Source organism: Solenopsis invicta, chromosome 4 (assembly GCF_016802725.1).
Source record: "Solenopsis invicta isolate M01_SB chromosome 4, UNIL_Sinv_3.0, whole genome shotgun sequence".
NCBI classification, from domain to species: Eukaryota; Metazoa; Arthropoda; class Insecta; order Hymenoptera; family Formicidae; genus Solenopsis; species Solenopsis invicta.
In genome coordinates, this window is record NC_052667.1 from 22,892,700 (window position 1) to 22,909,565 (window position 16,866).

Here is a 16,866-nt window from a genome sequence, read left to right on the forward strand (position 1 = left end):
TATACGGCAGTGCAAAATACCGTTTTATCTTTTGTTTAATACTCTTGAAATATATAAATAGTTTATATAGCATATAACTGTGTATTTTAATAATTTTCTCCCTTGCCATCGTATAAGCAGCTTTTGCGTACGGAGGGATCCTACAATTTGCAAAGGTGAACATTGCATTACATGTTGAAACGCGATAAACTTCAAAACGATCGTCGGGAATTGCATTAAAATCGGTCGAGTGGCTGGGAACTAAAGGGGAGACTGGAGAGAAGTTTACACGCCCGGGCGCGTATTTCCTTGCTTTATTTACCCTCGTAAAATGCAACCACGCGTCCACGTTCGCGGAATATAAAAACATCTTTCATCTTACTCGAAACGTTTTTATTCGACGCGTACGTGTTTGAATCGCACGTGTCGGAGATGACTTGGCGCGCGAGTTTAAAGCCGCGAACACAAAGTTGCGGATAAAAGGATAGCGGCTAACTTTTCTGCATAGTTGCATAAAGTATCAACGCAATCTCTCAATCCATAATGTAACCGTTGTAGCGTGGAATATTTATGGCGACTAAATGATTATTTTGTGATATAACAAAAACAGCAAAAGTAAATAAGATTATTATAAATATACAATTACTTTGCTTTATAGCAATACTAGCATTTAATAATCTTAAGCATAACTCGTAACTAGTTGATAATTTTTTTATTTATTAATATTTTAATTTTGTGAATTGTTTAATTTTCTTTCTTTCTACCTTTTTGGTTCTTTTCGTTTCCTCTTTTTTTTAAAAAAATTGAGCTCGAAAATCTCGAAATTTCCTTTGATTCTTGTGTATATATGATGTAAGTACATAACACGCGAGGAATGGCAAAACTATCTCGGCATGTCGGTTTCTCTGACAGTGAATAACGAGAACAAAGTTATGCGCCATGTGCAGGATCATCCCGACATTACAAGCGCATCATGAAAGTTAATCGGAAAAATTCAAATCTCATCTATTCATTCAACTCTCTCGTTGTAAAACACGTCATAGACGTGTTCGATAAGAAAAATTGACTTAAATTCGGGTATCGTCGGACAGCTCGTTAACATGGAGGTTCAATTAGCTTCAAAGTGGCATACGCCAAAATGCTGCGTTCTCCACTTACTCTCATATTTTATCATGTTAGAGTTGCATAATTGGAACACACACGCACACACATTGAGCGTTAACCATATGTGCAATATATACATATTCCCGCACGCTTTTCTGAAACAGTGTAGTACGCGTCTCGTCGGAGCTCGTATAAATTAACGCAGATCGATACTAAGCCGTCGTTTTGCTGTTGTATCGCGATAAATTTCTCACTCTTGTATAAGTGGCGTGATAACACAACGGTATCGTGCTTTTATAATAATGATTTATCAAATCGTGCGGCGGAGAACATGTCTCTCTTAGAAACGCGGGGCATGATTGTGCTTTACAAGAATATATTTTTTTTTTACTTAGAATAAAGTGAAAGTCTGCAGAAATAGATTTAATTAAATCGTTTAATTGAATCGTTCCCCATTTCTTTGAAGATTGTTTTTTCCATTTTTATCAAACGATAATTCTCAACCATTCAATTTGCCACATTCCATTCGTTTGATCTACCATAGAAGAAGTGTTATAGACGGTTTTGCTCCTATACTTTCCAATGTGTCAGCAACCCACGCAAAAATCGTACGTTACATAAACAATTCGCATTTATTCGCCGCACCGTTTTGTCGAAGATTTCATAATACACGTTATACACGAGTTCGTTTACACCCTTCTCTCTCACCGAAGTTACGCCCGTGAGAAATGAATGGTGGAGAGCAAGTCGGGCAGACTCATATATCAGAAATTCCCTTTTGTGCGCGGAAGGATAGTTCGTCGGCGCTCCTCGCTACCCATCGAAATATTCAATGGATACTACTTAGCCTTTGTCTTAAGTTCTGCGCGAAATCGTGTCGAATAATTTTCCTCCGTCGGTCGTCGTGATAACTGTTTTTATATCACAGGCTTGTCACGCGATAAACGTAAAAACGGAAATACGTAATTGCATTTTAAAAGGAAGTGAAATTGCATGTTGCATGTCTGAGATTAGATATTATTAAACTGCGTCTTTTTCTATCGTTAAAGAGACACGATTCACAGAAGACAGAGAGAGAGAAAGAGAGAGAGAGAGAGAGAGAGAGAGGGGGGGGATTCACCCTGTGCACTCAAATATCTCAGGCGAATTATTAATTTTGCTTTTCATTTGTTCTCTATTTATATTTAGCTCGTTCCGGTTTAGGTTAATGAAGGATACGGGTATACGCACACAAACGAGATATGAAATATGGCTCCAGAGATAGAACGAATCAATAACGAAGCCAGAGATAAAAATTGACATTTCATTGTCATTTCAGGCAGAAATATAGTAAACGTCCGCAAAGTGATGTCTTCAATATTTCCGATCTAAATATTATCGATATCATCCTCCGATGTATTTTTAGTCGTACAATTACTCGCTCTCGATCCAATCGCAAGTAATAAGCGGACAAATGAATGTAATTTAAATGGAAGTAACTCGATCACTTGTCTCGTATATCGCGCTTCGACGTCCGGTTTGTTAATATTGCTTCGTATACCTAATTCGGTGCTTAATTTGTATACCGAGTTCGGTTTTGAGTCAATGCATTGGTCTTGCCTCCCAATGTACGCGAATCCCACGTTCGTGTGACATAATACGCGCCCAAGGAAATTCAGTGCGAGACGATATTACCACCACCTATTCCTTCCAGTTGCATCCGGAGCAACTGTTTACGATTATAACCTCGTGAGCGAAATTTCGTGCTTAACGATAGCTCTAAGGACGCGTACGGCATAACGAGGGATTTTAGAGCTAGCTATAAATGAGATGCGGTCATAGTACTGGCTTGTTGCTGAAATCGCTGATCGTTGGCATCGCTCGTAACGTACTTGCGATATAGCAGCTGCGCGGACGTAATCAATTATTAACGATTGGTCCAGTTTAGAAGAAAGCTACTTGTGGAATGTGCGTTCATATAGTGCATCTTTGCATGAAATATAATCGTTTAAAAATAAGCAAAAGGTCAGAGTTAAGTGAAGACTCGCTAATGTTTAAAAGACAATATTAAATATTGTCTTTAAAAAAATATTATAGAATAATGAGTTGTGTAAGCCGGAGCAAAAGTTAGTGCGCAAATAATTCAAATAACGTTTGCATTATACTCATAATTAAACAATCCGATACATAAATAAAAATCCGAACGTGCCAATTTACTAAAATCATTTTCAACGGAAATTGAATAACGCAAAAATGTAATAATTAGCGGAGTGCGAGGATGTAGCAGCAAAAAATTGAATTTCACCCATTCTAGTTGATTAGCCAGATGGATTAGAAATTACTTCTTAGCTGTACGTCACAAAAGTTTGCGTGCCATCAGTGACAATAGCATGTAAGTTTAAATCGATTTTCGTTATTCACCTGGAAACTGCTTCAACTCGTACTTCCATAATATATAACATAAAAGAATAAAACTGTATAAGTACCCGTCATTGAAATAAAATTTGAATAAATTGGGTGTATAAAGAATAAATAAAAAGTTGAAACAAGAAAGATAGATAGATAGATAGATAGAGAGAGAGAGAGAGAGAGAGAGAGAGTAAAACGAAAACTGTACTGTTCAAACCTAGTCACGAATTTAAAAACGACGTTTAAAAATTGTTATGTCACAAACAACATAACATCTTTACATAATAACAAAATATAAACTTTTCGAGTTAATCCTATTCTCGATATAAAATTGAGTTTAGTCTCATAAAATTGCCGTGCGACGTACATCTACACGTGCATTAAATAACTTTCAACTTGTATCGTACCTCAATTACCACCGATTCTTTAAATCCCTCGTCTCATGGAGGTAAAAGGCGAGGAGAATTTAAATGAGCGTGAAAGAGAGGTGATGGGGAGAGGGGGGGAGGGGTCGGAATAAATATCTCCTAAGAAAAATATCCGAGCGATAAATTGATGATAGATACATATTATATATGGATTACGTAAACCCCGGTGTATATTCCAAGAATATTTCGCGAGAAGAGCGAAAGTAAAAATCAACATCGTGAACTTGTAAGTGTAACCTGAGTTGAAAACGTAATTTTTAATGCTTCTGTCGAGGACTTAGAAACAAGCTTAATCCTATCGGTAAAAGGGGTTTTGCGGAACAGGGCGAGCAAGGATAAAAGCCCATTACTTATTTTCAGAAGTTACAGTGATCCAGCTGTTCGGAAGGCGTTCCTGCGGCCATTACTAAGCTGAATTACGGTCGTCTATCAAACGCAGCGCGCAGCAGTATAATTTGCAACTACTTGTGATATAATGCCCCTTGATATCATCATGTCACTGTAACTTTTATATCGAGCAACTTTCGTGCTGTAGTTTCTCCGGTCAGCCATAAACGTAAAAACGTTTGATTCTGCGGTTAACGTTCGAAAGAACGCTGTTAAACGTTACTAAAAATCAGTTTACTGCATATAGCAAGGAATATGTTAGCTATAAAAAGCAAAAGAAGCATAAAAAGCATAAAACACAAAATTGGGAAAGAACAACTCATTAAAAACATTATTAAAAGAGTTCGTAATAATTAAAATCGATATCTATTAGTTATGAAACAATATTCGCACGTTTTTGATATCTATGAAATTGCAAATTGTTTGATTGCTTGCAATTTTGCAAAATTTATCTCTGATTTATATATATTTTCTAAAATTAATTACGACGTTTGCACAATACAGTTATACATGCTATACGGTATTATATATCAATAATTAATATATAATACAGTATTGTTTTATGACAAAATGAAGGAAATGCTAGCAAGAGAAGTTCAAATCTTTCATCGGCACACGCACGTCGACATTTACTCAAATGCTTATCTCGACGTCATTCAATTAACGTAACTCCAAAGATCGTCGAAGTAGATGTTGGCACGTATTGGCGTGTGCGCAATTTATGACTTGTAAGTGGAAAGTTGCAATCGATCGATGTAACAGAAAATTAATGGTCACATGGGAAATCTCGTAAATATACAATTCGTACTGTTCCAGCAACGAACTCCGCACACCTATCTGTTTAATAACTATAATACAAATTCTATTTATCGTCCAAATTAAAACTTCATGATTTGCTGTTTTGACATCCTTGCAATTTACCAAATATATAATTCATTTAAATATTTTGCGACATGAGAAATACATAAAATATCTATGGTTTTAGACAGAGGCAATAAAAAAAATTTTTTTTTAATTCTCTAAAAAAATTCTCTAAATTGTGAAAAAAATTAAAATGTAATATAAAAAATTTTTCTGGTCAAACATGAATAATAATTCGTTATTGTTAGCTTCTACAAAAAGTGTGTTGAACAATGTAATTATATTATAGTAAAAAATAAAAATGCCTTTGTGTAACGCCATAATATTCCCTCCTTTGTCGCTTTATTCAATTAATTTTAGAAAGAATGTCCTATGTTTAATAAATTCGTTGGCACAAACTGTAGCATGCCGATATACAAACATCACGCCGATCATATATTGCAGATGCCGCATTTCCATAAGCAACATTATCGAAAATCCTATAATACGTCTAGCTAATGGATATGTATCAATCATGCATGTGGCGAGGGTGCGCTCTCTCTCTTTTTTTCTCTTTTTTTTTGAAACATCTACAGCCGCCACATCGCTAGCCCTCGCTAAAATATCGATCTAAACGTTCACGACTTTGGCCGAGAGGAGTGCGTGCTAAGGACGGACCGACGGATCGATTGCTCGTTTCGGGTCACCCAATTATCGACGGTATGGCCCTTCGATGCATCATCATCAAGGCTTGATCTTCAGGAATTTCAATGTGCATCAACCTCTCGTTAGGTTTATCGATTCATTAGGAAAAGCGCTGTACTGTTTCGGGGACAACGCATTTTGTCTTTGCTACATAGGTGAGTTTGATATTCTTATGGAGCTCTTGAATAAAAAAAATTTATCGAAGTTTATACTTCTTCATAATTTTTTAATATAAAAATCGAGTTGAAGAATTAATGTTTCACGCATAAGTAAATATATAAAATTGAGATCTTTTTCATTTAAATAATATGAGGAAATATTTTAACGGGAAATATTTGTACTCAGTTTTATTGTATAAAATTTATAGTAAAATTTATTTTATTGTTTTTTATTCAAAGTCAGATCTTAAAATAAATTCTCAATATTTAATTTTTGCACTGAACACCAAGTAAAAGTTTTAATAAAATAAAATTCATTTAAAATTACAATTTTTAATAAAACAAAAATTAATAATTATTAAACGTTTTATTTAAAATTAATATAAAGGTCTTATTTAAATATTTATTTAAACTTAATTTAACAGAATTAAATTTAATTCAAAACGTATAATAATTAATTTTTATTTTATTAAAAATTATAATTAAAAAATTTATCTGTTGATAATACAAAATACAAAGAATATATTTTATATTTTAAGTTTTAGCACATTTGTAATCAAGATAGAATGTAGCATGTCTGGGATACTCTATATCTACATTGTGAATCGCTGCGGAGTGCAAACTTGGATACTAAAAATAAGATTGGGCGAGGATCGCGCTGATGGAAAGCAGCCAGTTAGTGAAGCGAAAAAAAGAGAAAAGAATAGAGAAAAGGAGAGAAAATGAAAGAGAAAGAAAGCGGAAGAGAAAAAGAATGGAGAGCGTAAAAGTAAAACGGAAGAGACAGGAGCAGCGAGGGGATGAGGTAGCGCGAAAGTGGATAAGAGAAAAAAAACAAGGGCAGGAGAGAAAGGGCGCAGATAGAATGACAGGGGTGAGAGGAAAAAAGGCGAGACTGGAGACGAACGCAATGGAGACGAGCGAAACGACGACGGAGCGGCTTCGGCAGAGCGCGAGTCTAGGAAGTCATCCGAGAACAGGAGTGGAAGAAGAGTCGCTCCGAGTTAAAAGGGACGAGGAAAAGCGAAAAGCGAAAAGCGAGGCACACGTAGGATGGACGGACGCACGCGCGGAACGAGGGAGTAGAGGCTAAAGTGATAAAGTTTTGCGCGACGGAAAGACCATTTTTTTCCACGGGGCCTTTTTTGCATCTCCGAGAACGACGCTACGGCGCACTCTCTTTCTCTCTTCGAGACGGAGGCTCCACCGTAATTTTTATTTATGAGCCTTCATTATCACCGGCTACCAATCTCCCTCGTGTCGGAGGCCGCCAGAACTGCTAGATCAGAGTCGGAGGACTGCGGCGCGGCGCGGAAGGGCGGCGAGGGGAGGACCAAGTCGGAAAGAAAAGCTCTCTCAAAACAAGTCGTCGGGAAATCTCTGCCGAGGCTCTTCCGAGATTTTATCGCGCCCGATGGATACTCGCGCGGCGAACTGTGTGCCGGGACGGAGTACTGCCGGGTATAACGAGTCGGTAGATCTTGTGACGCTCACTTCCGCTTACAGTTTGAGTACCCGGCGTAACACTTCCAGAATCCGCTCCAGAACACCCTGCCGGTATACTCCGGGCAATTTTGTAAACTTCAACAAATTCAATCCCTGGAAGTTTTAATGTGTATCTCGAATATACTACGTAATAATAAAACGTGTGTCTCGCCCGCGATAGTGTAACTGCTTGCGCTCACTCGAAACTGTTTCAAAGAATGTAATGGATGAGTTTTTGTTCTTTTAAAAATAAATCATAACGCTCCGAGAAACATAAAATCCATATTTATATTTGCCTCTCATTATTTAAATGCATATTAGATTCGCGACATTTTTCTTATTTTTTCGAGAGACAGATATAATGTTCAGAATTTATATTTATGCTAGAAATATTGCTAGAATGTAATGCATTACTTGTAATACAGTTACCATTACCATTACTGTTTTCTCTTTGTAACGATAACAGTAATATCATTACATTTTTACGGTAACGGCCGTACAGTACAACCGTTACTTTTATCCTTGCTTTAGTTCCTTATTATCTTTACACTCATTCAATAGATTTCTACACCTCTTCAATAATTTTCGGTAATCAGAATGTCAGATCAATGGTTTATAAATGCAATAAATGCAATTGTGAATTTTTTTATTTATTCTTATATTTTTTAATACACTTTAAATATTAAATAATATTTTGCAGTTTAGACTACATTCTGTCTAATCATTGCCACCATTGAAAGTTATATAAACAAGATTATAAAATAAATAAACGTAACTTGTTTACATAAAGAAACAAATTTCTTTATGTTAGCAAATTATACGTATATCTATTTAAAATTGTCAAATTTTTTCAAAAAAGATTTTATACTTTTGCTTAAAACATGGTTGTTGATTTGACAATAATTTTTTTTCCGTGCATATATAACTGGACTATAAATTTTCAGTACTGGCACTGAATATTATAATAGAATGCATTTTCAATAATGATATTAATGTTTGGAAACAATGTTTGATTAAAATTTACACGTTTGTGAATTATAATCTAAATTTCTATAAGTACATAGAAAGATGTTAATATAAAGAATTAGAAAAATTAGACAAAGTCAATATATAAAAGCTTGCTGTAGTTTTGGAGTTTTAAGTTTTAATATTGATTGTTAAATAATAAGTTAAATTTTAAAATATAATATTTCTTTAGCATTACAAAGAAAGTAATGAATCGTTACTTTTTAAGTAACAGTAATAGTAACGATTTATTTTCTATAAAAAGTAACGATAACGATAACACGTTACATTTTTATAGTAACGTTCTCAACCCTGAAATTGCTAACTCAGAATTTTTGACAGTTATGTCACTTTAACTGCTACAATAAAAAAAACTAAACTATCTCTCGCATTGGATAACTCCAGATATTTACGCCGCCATAGTCAAAAAATAGGAGTGAAAATAATATTTGCTTGGAACCATTTAGTTACGTGCTTTTATATTATATTAATATTGTGTTGTAATTTTAGTTTTTTATTGTTTATATTAACGAAACCATCGTGAGTTGAATAAACTTGTCAATATTGTGGATAGCAGCAATGTATTACAACATACGTTAAATAACTCTTTCTATAAGGAGTATAAAAGGCTTAGTAGTTATTTCGTAATAAATATAGAAGATAGTAAAGAATAGTGTATACCAAATTTTAAGTGCTTATTTCTTCTTTGTTCGGCATGACTGTTTCACTCATAACCACATATTCCACCTCTTTCGATATACGCCAAAATCCACTCCACAAGGTTTTTTTTTAAATATGAAAATAAATATTTTGTTTTTTATTTTTATTTATTTTTTAGTAGTAGATAGTATAAAGTTTTTATTGATATAGTTCATTTATTTTACGCACAACAAATAAATAGCTTGACAAATTAAGTTTTCGATAGATGCGGCATCCATACCATACGGTAAACATGATGTTTTGCTAAAATATTTAAAAATATACTGCTGGACACAGATCTGAAAATAATTTTGTCATCAAAAGATCATCAAAACAATTATGTTGCGTTATTAAACTGATTACTAGAACGTTAAAAATTTTTGCAGCATTGCTTATCACGCTTGAACATCCGTCAATTGCTTTAAATAGTTCAATAAAATTGTTTTCAGATCTGTATCCAGCTAAATGTTTAGATACTTTAATGAAATTATTCTTTTCGCGCAATTACCCTGATTATTAGATAAGTGAAGTAAATATATTTTTAATATATTGTATTATATATATTTTTAGTGTTTTCCGTACATTCTCTCCTTATCTTTTTCTTCCTTTCATAAGATTTCTGGCAAAGCAATGGAGCGTGGCTTAACATCGTAACGCGCGTTTGTTCAACGTTTCCGTGTCCTCAAACTTAATGTTTCCATCGCCAAACGAATCTGATTGAGACTCCTCGCTTCGAGAGACACTTCTCTCCTCTCGAGACACCTTCGTCCGCTCGTTGGAACAAAACTCGCGAATTTTGATCAACAGCGGCGTATATCGCGCGATGTCGCGCGTCGCAATTCATCAACTACGAGTGCGCGTTCTCCGCGCTCTTGTCTTTTTTTTTCGCGCTCGCGGTCGCCGATACACCGCGGAAACGATCCGTGTAATTTCGCGAGTAACTTACAGAAGGGAGAGGGAAGGACGAACGACGGGGAAGAAGCGAGAGAGGGATTACGCGCGCCTGTCGACGTGGCCGGAGAGTCGGTGATTTATACGCGCTCGGCGCCCAATGACGCGAAAAGATTACGCGCTCGGCCGGGCGCGCGACGCCCGATTAGGGACGAGCGCGTGCGCCTGCATACGCAGCGCAATTTTCTCCGTTGCCTAATGACCCATAACCTTTGATTGGACTGTGTTTACGTGGCGCTTTAACCGTAGCACGTCCGTGTGTCCGGCCTCTGGTCGCGACCGGTCCTCTGCTAACGAGGCTACCCTCGTACAAGGGAGAGTAAACGGAGCCGGATGGAGCAGGCTCTCGGCCGTGCGCTTAAACCCGTTTATATATCAACTTTACTGTCGAGCGATAAGACCGCCGACCACTTCGGTGAAAGACTCGCGATTACGTGTTTTCAGCGATACTGTTCTTTTTCTTTCTCTCTCTTTTTCTTTCTCCCTTGGTCTCTCTTTCTGTCTAAATCACTCTGGCGATGCGAGCGGTAGGGGGAAATGAGCGATTACAGGTAATGATTTACGCTTCCACGCTTCCAGAGCGCCGACAGAGCAACGGTCCCCAGAGTGGCGCGCCAAATGTTTAATAATGGATAAAAATGTTGGCGAGCGACGTCGCCATCCGATGCAACGTTGCATTTTTTAAATCTACTGAATATCGCCGTTAAACACGACGGAAATGGCACCGTCGACTACTGTCGCGTTGCCCAACGAAACGTCTCTCTTCGACCGCCACTCTCGTTCTGGAGAAGTGACGCGTAAAGGCGACGTAATTTAAGCACGTTTCTTGAGAAGAAAAATATTATTGAAATATTAGATGTTTAATTTCAATATTATTAAAAATATTAGACGTCTAATCCATATTAAAAAAAGAGTTTGGTAATAATAATTATAGATAGATGACACTTGCGAAAGCTTTGGTGACAAAATTTTAATTAAATTTGTTTAATATTTACCAAATATTTACTAACCGTTTAATAACTGCTTAGTAATCGATTATTATTACGTTTTATTATTGTTGAATATAATTACATTAAATTTTATATTGATCAAGCAGTTAATTGAAATTATGTTACCAAAGCTGGATTGTTATTATTAAATTCTTTTTTTCATTGCAAGACTAATGCATTGAAGAAAGGATTTACTAATGACGACCAAATATTAAATGAAACAGTGCCAATTAAATATTTGATTAATATGATCAAAGATATTTTTACTTTTCTAAATATTTTATAAATACTGTCAGAAATGGTTGTATTATTATATTTAATAAATATTTGGAAAAGCACAATTATTTTTAATTATATTAATCAAATATTTTATTGGCATTATTTCATTCGACATTTATTAACTATTATCAAACTCTTTTTATTCAGCGTACATACCTAAAAAAAAAAATGTTAAATTAACACATAACTTTTGCATCTGTCTCTCATCAAGTATGTGGAAAATGTTCGTGTTATTTTTCCTTCAAAATTACAATTTATTAATAAAGATAAAAAGAATCGAATCGTTGAACAAATAAATATATAAATATGATTTTTAGAAAGGAATTTTAGCTTAAAATTTGTGTGGTTGTTAGCGTTAATGTGTCCCATAATCTGACGTACGTCGTAAAATAAGACCGTTGTTATCTCATTTCGCTCGTACTCGGCGCATTACTTCTTTTACACGCTCCCGTATATACGCACGTTACGTTGAACGATAATGTTCTACCTTCGCGAACACGTTTGGATTAAATTTGCATACAAACCGTGTGTATGGACTTGTCGGGACGCGTAACACATTGATATTTTAATTTCGGAATTCCGTGCAGAGCGGTCGGATCTCCATATTTTCGCGCGCTGCGCTCTCGCTCGAATTTCGGAGTTTTTCTTGCACGATCGCGGAATACGCAATGCGCGCTTCCGTGACGTTAGCCCTTCCGATCCGGGCGGATATGAGAGAGAAACGTCCGCTGAGAGCTGGGGGCAAGTATTTATCTCGCTGATTTTTTTCCCGTATGCACGGATGTCGCGCGAAAAGTGCTGCTTCCCCTGCAAACGTTGCGCAAACATCGACTTCACATGACGATTTTAAATTGAATAATTATAGTTAATTGCCGCTATGCTAATGTAATTCGGGCACTTGGCAGCCTCCGCGACACTGCCGTACGGAATACGGAAATACTTGGCGCGAGAGAGAGAGAATGGTCGCGCGACTCCGCTCTCACGAGCGCTGCTTGCATTTCTCGGCTACTCTGGAGTACGCCACCTCGTCGTTTCCACGTCGGTTTCTACACCACCCAAGTTAACGCGATAAACACTCACGGAGGTAGAAAATTACACGGATACTCGATGTCGCGAGTATTTTTGACCCGCTTATTCCAGTCTGCAAATAAGGTTGTTTTCTTTTTCGCTATGATCCAGATTGGAGATTCTCAAATTGGGTTTCGTTGAATGCGTATACGTTGTTAAAGGGAACAATGCAAAAGTACGAAAACGTGACTGCCCGATGCAGGACGGAGGGAGAAATTAAAAGGAAGCGGAAACGCAAACGGGCATCCCGCGAGATTTGTTCCTCGAGATTCTTTTTCCCCGATCGTCTCGTTATTCGTCTCCCCTCTTGCCTTTTTCCTACTCTACTAGTGCACCATCGTCGACAAGGACGCTGGTATCCGAGCCGGCGAGCTCTTGTGCATAACGCGGACGGCGCTTTTGTTTGCGGGGCCCTGGACTGACGTCTAGTGGCGCGACATACGGCAGATGTTGTGTTGCTACGTCGTTACGAAATGTCCGCGTTGATTAATCACGGACGATGAGAGCCCTTCGCGTCCGCAACTGTCTGCCGCAATCGGCCACTGTACGCGTGTGCGTGAGTCGCGTCAGTGCTTCCGTTAAGTCGAGAGGTAAATGCACCATTACGCGAACCTGGATAAGAATGATACATTTCTCAACAGTGAGAATTTTCAAACTTCACATTTGATACGCGGATAGATTGAGGACTACTCATCATTGATCGTCAATACATTTCGCATTCCCTTACTTATATACTTCTTTAATCCTTAAAGTACCATCATGAGTATTCCGTGTCCGACAAACTTCTACCTATAGAAGTTTCGTGAAATTTCAAAAGCATAATTAAATTATAAAACATTTTACACTCTTCCAAAATGAAATACAGACATTTATTCTAGAAACTTAAAAGTATGAATTTTTTGAAATTTTTTTAACCACTTTAAATACGATAGATGTAAAAGTTGTTGGAGTCGGGAGACCTATTATGATACCAAGAAGACATCTTTTTTTACGTGATATCTTAAGAATTAATTTTAACTCTCTGCAGCTGACGGTGAGTCTATTAGACCTACTATCAATTATAAAGTTTGAATTTTTGTTATTATATATATATATATATATATATAACATCAATTATAAAGTTTGAATTTTTGTTATTATATATATATATATATATATATAAAATAAACTTGGTATTCATTCATTTTTTACGTGAATTCTTAAAATCAATTAGTGTCGTTTAGTCAACATAAATTAAATAGATCTCACAGATCTAGCATTAAAATAATTGTATTACAGACGTTGATGTAAATAATATTCTTTTATAATTTCTTGTACATGCGCGATATAATTTTGAGATCAATGCAAATAAAGATCAATAAACAATATACATGATAGTGAAAAAGTTATATATTGATTTAATATTTTAATTTAAATTGCAATGGTGTATCGAATTTAATCGTATTTTTATTTACTCGATTTGCAACCGATAGTTTGATCATGCACCCGCTGCATACATTACACACACACACACACACGGTGAGCGCCGAAATAAAATATGTAGGCAAACATGTTGATTCTTTGTAAAAATAGCGCGCAATTTTTGACTAAACAAAGAACGAGCATTGAAAATAATAGCTAAAAGAATACGCTAGAAAATATGCGATGAATTAAAGCTGCACTGAACGCGGGCATTTTGAGCACATTTATTTAATGTTATTATGGTAGACGGACAGCGTTATTTCACCTATGGTTGTTTAATGCAGCGAATAATATGTTCGATATTTTATATTTCGATATTTTATGCGGCGTTATGGCCTATAATTCCGTTTATGGATAGCACCTCTCCTATTCAGGGGTTGTAATTATAATTCACCATATCCCGGCTCATTTAATAAGCAATGGACAAAATCCACACACTGATTTATCTATATGTATTAATAGACGGAATTTAGCAAGTTACCGCGCGCATAACCACGAATAATTACGCCCCCCTTGCTAGCCTGTATTGAAATTTCGGAGAACTTTGAAACCTCGATTCCTGCATCGCTGCGTTGCAGCATGTAGGAACGTAGATACCTAATTACTGACGTTATCGAATCACCGTAAGCACCGTTCAGCTTTCACGTATCTGTGGACGTATCGTTCTCTTCCAACCGATATCTGTTACAATTGATAAAAAAAAACTGATCCAACAAATTTCAATCGGCAGATCTCAACACCGGTGTGTAACTGGTGTGGTCGACAAAAGTCATATCGCCTTTAAAGCTTACAATATTCTATTGTCGCAAGTTTACAATAATGATTTGCGCGTAACGTTCTTGCGCAGATCCCGTCAACAATTAAGCACCGACGAATTGCAATTTGTAAGCTATATCGATCGTACGGTTTGCATTACAAACGACAAAGATCAATTCTCCACAATGGATTGAGTCATTTGTCAATCTAAAGGAGAAATGAGATATATTTCGTATGCGCCCGTTTCGCGGAATTATCTTGGATTGTAAAGAATTAATTTACAAAGATATAACCCTGTCAGAGTTGGTCGTGTTACACCGGAATGGCTTTCTCAAAATGGCGCTGAAATTATGGTCTTCTTCAGTACTAAAAGTTTATACCGATCCTCCGGCTGATGTAAAGCGCGCGGTATTTTGTTTTTTGCGCTCATGGCGCCTCATGCACCACAGTCGGGACGACAAAGCTGAAAGAATTTTACTTCGTTCCGTCTGCTAATACACGAGCTGCTTTGGGCTACGTATCGCTCGTAAAACGACCTCGTCTCATAAACACTCGCGGTTTCATGCTCTCCGAGCCTTCGGTCGGAGAGTTCTCTTTCGGTCTCTACGCGCGCTCTTTGCTCTCGACGTGGTTACAGGGCATTTTCCAGTCCTGAAATATGCAACGCGAAACTGGCAATTAGCTTCGCGCGCAGGTAAACATGACCGACAAGCTGCATGATATGAGGAAACGCGTATGCGTAAACTTCGTTCATTTCTGACGGATACGAGTGAGAGAGGCGAAAAAGAATACTTATCGAGACTTTTCATATAGTACAATTTCGTAACAGATTTTAAAGCCCGGTAGATGCGAGATGCGTAAAATTATTAACATTTTTCTCAATTACATTTGCAAATGCACTTTTCTGGATTTCTTCTTTTCTTTTAATGAAAAATTCAGATTAAATTGATTTATTAGCATTTTATGGTTCGCTATAATAGATATTAAAATAGAGATTAAATTGATTTACTAGAATTCGATGCTTTACTATAATGGTTTATAATAATAAATCTAGAAGCCAGAAACGCACAATTAATAATTTATAAAGACCTTCTAACTAAATGCAAGCTTTAAAAGAAAATAAACTAAATTCAAAACCATGTTGCTTAGTAAGTTTTAAATGAATTATAATATGGATTTTAAAACAACATCAATTTGTAGCTGTTTACGTAAAAATATACAATAATATACGTCAAAAATTGATGACCTATAAATAACGACTTTTAATATCTTCGTGCAAAAGGAATGTTATTTTGATGCACTTCATGCATACATCAATGCTCCCTTTTTAATGTGAGGAAACTGAAATTACTCGCGTATTAATTTATCATTATGCACGCTCACAGATGACACGATAAAGTTTTAATCAAGTTTCTGAACGGGAACTAATCAGATAAAATCGCAATGCAGTTTCATCTATTATTGAAGTGGAACGATACGCAGTAGTATAGCCCATTGTCGATCAGACGGACATGATAACATTGCAACTACGTGCTGTTTCTATGATTGGCTCATAAATAGTGTCAAGGCAATTACATTTATTTTTTTTTAACGCTTTTAATGTCCATTCGCCGCCTGTTACACGCTAACGATTTTATCGCTAAACTACTAGCTAAACAAGTAGCGAAACATTCGTCGATGTCGAGCACAAAGAGGCCCTTGTAAAATACAGTGAGCTTTGTCATTTCCTCTAAGCAAGTTGCAGTAGGAAATAAATTATACATTAGACGAAGGCTTCATTTAAACTTTAAGACCTTCGACTAATCCGTCGCATGCAAGAGTTGAAGAGCTGCAACTGATGTTGCTTGAGGGATTACATTACGTGCACGAATCCCTTTTGGGATTAAGTCTCGGCTTTCACTCTTTTTTCGTCCGGAAAGTTGCCCGGGTAACGCGCGACAGTGCACGGGGTTCGTGTAACTACGGTTAAAGAGCGAAAAGTTCTTCGTAATTCCTTCTATTTTTAGTTATGGAACAAAAATCAAGCTCTAGGCAGCTTTGATCGGCAGCATCGTCGTGATTCCGCGGGAACTCCGCGCGTATCATCACGCAACAGAGATATCGCAAGTTGTAATTAAAAAATCACCTGAAGTTTTGCATTTTCAAAAGTCTGCTATTTTTTTTTACCGCAACTTTGTAATCATG

The 16,866-nt window shown here is 36.5% G+C and overlaps 1 non-coding gene across 1 annotated transcript; it reads left to right on the plus strand.

Annotated features, from left to right (window-relative positions):
* Positions 1-1,411: 1,411 nt before the first annotated feature.
* On the plus strand, positions 1,412-7,746 carry LOC113004107. The gene is made up of 2 exons (XR_005574696.1): positions 1,412-5,986; positions 6,529-7,746. It is a non-coding gene; the product is annotated as an uncharacterized LOC113004107 (transcript).
* Positions 7,747-16,866: the final 9,120 nt, after the last annotated feature.